Raw genomic sequence first — 6,000 nt, forward strand, 5'->3', positions numbered from 1 at the left:
CCTCACTTACTGGTGTAGGAATCACTGGAACTGATTTCAGTGATGAACTACTTTCCAATAAGGGAGAAGGTACAATTACCTCGTCAAGTTCTACTTTCTCCCACTCACTTCTTTCAAGAGAAATTCCTTCTCTATAAAGGATCCATTCTTAGCAACGAATATCTTGCCTTCAGATCTGTGATAGAAGGTGTACCCAACAGTCTCCTTTGGGTATCCTATGAAGACACATTTCTCTGATTTGGGTTCGAGCTTATCAGGTTGAAGCTTTTTCACATATGCATCGCAGCCCCAAACTTTAAGAAATGACAACTTGGGTTTCTTGCCAAACCACAGTTCATAAGGTGTCGTCTCAACAGATTTAGATGGTGCCCTATTTAACGTGAATGCAGTCGTCTCTAAAGCATAACCCCAAAACGATAGCGGTAAATCAGTGAGAGACATTATAGATCACACCATATCTAATAAAGTGCGGTTACGACGTTCGGACACACTGTTGGCATTCTGGGAACGGGGGTCCCTAGACTTGCCTGCCTGCGGACCACAACGTGACTTTGCTAGCAGGCCTGTACGGCCCATCTTCATCAACAAGGCATTCAAGACCTTCGCGATGGGCCAAGCCTCGCAAGGCGGATGACACAAGACCTCCTCAGGAGCGGCCTCGCCAGGCGGGCTCGTGAGGGGCGGAGAGTTCGAGGCCAGGCAAACCTCGCGAGGTTCTAGTGACGTGAGCCATGACTATCGAGACCAGGCGGGCGCCAGCGCGCGCAACGTCCTTGTTTCCTCTTTGGTGCTAAGGGGCAAGCGCAGGCGCAGAGTACCAAGGCATCAAGCAAAGGTTTCCATATCGGTGCAACGAGACCAAGACAAGCTGGACGACAAGACGGAGGTCACCGTGGTGCCCAAGACGGCGTCACCACCAGAGCCTTTTGCACGCGAAGACCACTTTTGTCAAGATAAGCTGTACTAGTTGTCCCCTTTCAAATTGGCCGTTGTTGGCTCCCTTCCCGCTCAATATTTGGGGAGAGGACCAGTGCCTCTATAAATAGGACTAGCCACCACCATAGCGAGGGGGATCGATCGACCGGGGTTAATGAGATCCTCACACACACAAGTTCGCCAAGCACAAGAACACCTCAACCTGAGGAGGTTGTTCTTCCCCTTGTACTGTTCATCCTCATCCCGAGAGGCAATCCACCACCACCACACTGGAGTAGGGTATTACACCACAACGGTGGCCCGAACCAGTATAAATCTTGTGTCCTTTGTGTTGCGGGTTCATTGAGTTAGTTCGTAAGATCTTAGTTGAGCTAGGACGTGGATCGGTAGGGGGAAGATCTTCGTGCGCACCCCAGTGTTTGAACCTTAAGGGTTTTGCCGGAACCCGTGATCCGACATTTGGCGCGCCAGTTAGGGGTGCGCCGAAGCTTCCCTTTCATCACTCCATGTCACGTCGCTTCATCGTCTCCATGGAGGACGCACGCCGTGCCCGCGCCGAGCGCTGGGCTGCCCTCGCCACCCGCATTGCTCAGACGGCCCCTGTCGGCGGGCCACCCCATCGCTCCCCATCACTTGCCGCCAACACCGCCACCGGCCCGGCGGGGAACGAGCAGCAAGCATCCTTACTGCGCCCCTCGGTGCGACCGGACGGCCGCACCGCCACTCCATCGCTGACTCCCGCTGGTTCGTCGTCTCACGCTCATCGCGTTCCCGCGGACGCACGGGCCGCGCTCCTCATGGCGCACGAGCTCCTGCGCTACCGCCCAGTTGATGACCTCTACGAGGACTGGCTTGACCGCATCGCTGAGCTTGTCCGCGCCGCAGGGGACTCCCCTAGGCCGTCCCACTCTCTGCCTCGCCCTCCGACAACCATGGGCGACGCAGCTCATGAAGCACCTCCACCATCTCTGCACCAAGACGGCGCCCTAGCACCAAGGCGCACGGCTCCATGGCACGACCCACCGCATCTGGCGCCCGCGCGTGAAGAAAGAAGCTGCCAAGAAGTCCCTCGACCGCAAGAGAACGCCCCGCCACTCCTCGCACCGCCGCGCCAGGATCATTTGCTGCAGCAAGGCCCCGCGCCGGTTGCCGTAGCGGCGCGTGGGCGCCAAGACCAACTTCCACCTCCAAGGCGGGCCCCGGTGACCACGCCCGGCTGCCGCGCCTTCACCCCCGAGCTGCGTAGCGTCGCCTGGCCGGGCAAGTTCAAGCCAGATCTGCCTCCTTGCTATGACGGCACCCCCGACCCCGCGGAGTTCCTGCAGCTCTACAAGCTGAGCATCGAGGCGGCCAACGGCGATGAGAAAGTCATGGCGAACTGGTTTCCCATGGCTCTCAAAGATGGCGCCCGCTCCTGGCTCCTGAACCTGCCTCCAGGCTCGATTACCTCCTGGGACGAGATGCGCAACCACTTCATCGCCAACTTCCAGGGCACTCGCGACCGCCCCCCGGTCGCGGGTGACCTGCGCCGCATCAAGCAACAACCAGGAGAGACCCTGCAGAAGTACATCCAGCGCTTCAACATCACGCGAATCAAGATCCCCAAGGTGACCGACAAGGCCATCATCTCAGTATTCTCCGACGGCGTCCGCGATGTCAAGATGAAGGAGGAGCTCGCCATCCATGAGGAGATGTGCACGACCTTGGAGCTGTTCAACATCGCGACCAAGTATGCAAGAGCTGAGGAGGGGCGCCTCTCCCTCCTCGAGCTCCCTACTACGGACCTAGAGGAGAAGAAGACCAAGGCCAAGGACGTGAAGCGCAAGGGAGCAGCTGTGCTCGCAGCGGAGCCGGACACCAAGCGCGGTAGAGACCAGGCCGAGTCATCCAAGAGAAGCCGACCGTTCTGCGCCTTCCATAACCTGCATACCCACAACACCAGCGACTGTCAAGAGCTCAGAGCCATTCGAGAAGGACGCTTCGGTCGATGCCCGAGCCCAGCGATCGGGGCTATGATCGAGGAGGAGGACGTGGTGGCGGACGCTGGGACAACTGCGGCCCGCACCAGGAGTGGCATGACCGGCGTCGTGAGGACCGCTGGCAGGATCAGTCTCGCGAGGGCGCTTGGAGGGACCAGCCTCGTGAGGATCGTCCTCAAGGCAACACTGGCCTTCCTCCACTACCGCCACCGCCTAGAAGGAATGACGACCACCATCAAGATGAGGGGGCTGGGGGCTTCCAGGAGCGCGCGCTATCGCTTGCATCTTGGGCGGAGCTCAAGCCCCAGCCTTGCAGCGTATCTTCAAACAGTTTGCTCGCGAAGTGAATGCAGTCCTCCCCAAGCTTGAGGCCACACGCCCGCTCAAATGGTCCAGATGCCCCATCACGTTCAGTTCGCCAGATCAGCTCAAGTGCGCGGCTACTGCAGGCGTCCTCCCAATGCTTTGTTCCCCAGTGATCAGCAACGTGCAAGTTACCAAGAGCCTCATCGACGGTGGCGCAGGGCTCAATGTCATGTCTGTCGACATGTTCGACAACCTCCAAGTGCCATATGACCAGGTTTAGCCTACCAAGCCTTTCTCAGGAGTGACCGACGACTCTACTACCCCGATCGGGCAGGTCCACCTCCCCGTTACCTTCGGAGAACGCAACAACTACCGCACCGAACTCATGGACTTTGACGTCGCCTACATCCGCCTGCCGTCCAACGCCATCCTCGGGTATCCAGCCCTGCCCAAGTTCATGGAGGTGACCCATCACGGCTACAATCTCCTCAAGATGCCGGGAAGCGGCGGAGTCATCATAGTCCCATGCGAAGAAAGAGACGCGGTGTGCTCCCTCGAGCGTGCCTTCCAAGCTGCAGCAATCGACGACCCCGACAGCCAGGGCAAGCGCCCTCCTGAGGCCACCCCCAAGAAGAAGAAGAAGCTGCACCATGCAGGGCCTCAGGCAAGTGGCGCCTCGTCAAGATCGGCGCCCGCGCCTGCGGCGCCTCCCTCCATTGCATAGGAAGGCGCGCAGAGCGCCCCTCTCGGGCAGGGCTCGGGGGCTCTCTTCTGGAGTGCCTCAGACTTTGCCAGCATCACGAGGGAGGCGCTTGGGCACCACTTGGAGGCGTGCTTCACGACACGTTTCCCTCGGGAGAACACAGGGCAAGGAGTGCCCACCGTTCAGGAGTTCATCACCAAGACTACTCAGGAACTGCAAGATGCAAGGGCCATGCGCGGCGACCGCCGCTCACCAGGCGCAACTCCCCATCTAGGCGAGGATGTCGGGCTGCGCGTGTGCATCGACGTCCCAGGGCTCAACCGGGCCGCCCCTCAGGAGCTTTTCCGGCCTTCGCACGTGGGACGCTGCGAGGGCCCACCTCATTGAGGGAGTCCTAGATTAGGGGGTCCTCGGACAGCCGGACTATATCCTTCGGCCGGACTGTTAGACTATGAAGATACAAGATTGAAGACTTCGTCCCGTGTCCGGGTGGGACTCTCCTTTGCGTGGAAGGCAAGCTTGGCAATTCGGATATGTAGATCTCCTCCCTTGTAACCGACTCTATGTAACCCTAGCCCCCTCCGGTGTCTATATAAACCGGAGGGTTTAGTCCGTAGGACAAGAACAATCATAATCATAGGCTAGCTTCTAGGGTTTAGCCTCTACGATTTCGTGGTAGATCAACTCTTGTAATACTCATATCATCAAGATCAATCAAGCAGGACGTAGGGTATTACCTCCATCGAGAGGGCCCGAACCTGGGTAAACATTGTGTCCCCCGCCTCATGTTACCATCCACCTTAGATGCACAGTTCGGGACCCCCTACCCAAGATCAGCCGGTTTTGACACCGACATTGGTGTTTTCATTGAAAGTTCCACCGTGTCGTCACCGTAAGGCTTGATGGATCCTTCGATCATCGGCAACGATGCGGTCCAGGGTGAGGTTTTTCTCCCCGGACAGATCTTCGTATTCGGTGGCTTCGTACTGCGGGCCAACTCGCTTGGCCATCTGGAGCAGATCGAGAGCTACACCCCTGGCCGTCAGGTCAGGTTTGGAAACTTAAACTATACCGCCGACATCTGCGGAGACTTGATCTTCGACGGATTTGAGCCCGTGTCAGGTGCGCCGCACAGTCACGACGAGCATGACTTAGCTCGGCCGCCGGACGGTGTTCGGGAGATTACACTTGTGGCTACTCCGGCCCTCAATCCAGAGCAGCTCATGCCGTCCGAGGACGGGTGGATGGAACCCGCCACGGAGGCCACACACCCAGCGGCGATAGAGCCGAATACTGACTTCACCCCCTATGAGACCTGTGCTGTCGGACCATCGGATTCATCCCCGGCCACATGCTCCGAACCGCCTGCGTCCGTGCCTATCGAATTTGATTGGGCACCGATCATGGAGTTTACCTCCGCGGATATCTTTCAGCACTCGCCCTTGGGCGACGTACTAAATTCATTGAGGTTTCTCTCCTTGTCAGGAGACACTTGGCCGAACTATGTCCGGCTTGAGTGGGAAGCAGACGACGAAGAAATTCATTCCCCACCCGCCACCCACTTAATAGCCATTGTCGACGACTTAACCGACATGCTTGATTTTGGCTCTGAAGACATCGACGGTATGGACGACGATGCGGGAGAAGAACAGGAACCACCGCCCACAGGGCGCTGGACAGCCACCTCATCATATGATATATACATGGTGGACACCCCCAAAGAAAGCAATGGCAATAAGGCAACGGAGGATAATGTTGGGGAACGTAGCAGAAATTCAAAATTTTCCTACGCGTCACCAAGATCTATCTATGGAGAAACCAGCTACGAGTAGAAAGGGGAGTGCATCTACATACCCTTGTAGATCGCTAAGCGGAAGCGTTCAAGTGAACGGGGTTGATGGAGTCGTACTCGTCGTGATTCAGATCACCGATGATCAAGTGCCGAACGGACGGCACCTCCGCGTTCAACACACGTACAGCCCGGTGACGTCTCCCACGCCTTGATCCAACAAGGAGAGAGGGAGAGGTTGAGGAAGACTCCATCCAACAGCAGCACAACGGCGTGGTGGTGGTGGA

This window comes from Triticum dicoccoides, chromosome 1A (assembly GCF_002162155.2).
Source record: "Triticum dicoccoides isolate Atlit2015 ecotype Zavitan chromosome 1A, WEW_v2.0, whole genome shotgun sequence".
Lineage (NCBI taxonomy): Eukaryota > Viridiplantae > Streptophyta > Magnoliopsida > Poales > Poaceae > Triticum > Triticum dicoccoides.